Source organism: Plasmopara halstedii, assembly GCF_900000015.1.
Source record: "Plasmopara halstedii genome assembly, contig: Scaffold_437, whole genome shotgun sequence".
In the NCBI taxonomy this organism is placed as follows: Eukaryota; Oomycota; class Peronosporomycetes; order Peronosporales; family Peronosporaceae; genus Plasmopara; species Plasmopara halstedii.
This window is the reverse complement of record NW_020187357.1, coordinates 194,836-195,074: the sequence shown is the minus strand read 5'-3', so window position 1 is coordinate 195,074 and position 239 is coordinate 194,836.

Here is a 239-nt window from a genome sequence, read left to right as displayed (position 1 = left end):
CACACTTGAAGAAGTCCGACGTGCAGAGGAAAATCGGCAAGAGTTGACGTACTATCAAGAACGTTGACGTCTTATCCAAGACAAATGCCGAGATTATTGTGCACATATTTTGATCAAAGTCGACGAACTGTACATCGAAGACAAAGACCCGCTTCCGTTCATCTGTGTCAAAGAATCGTCTGGTATGGGGAAATCACAGCTTGCATTTACTTTGGAGGGCCGGCGACCGTATTTTTACT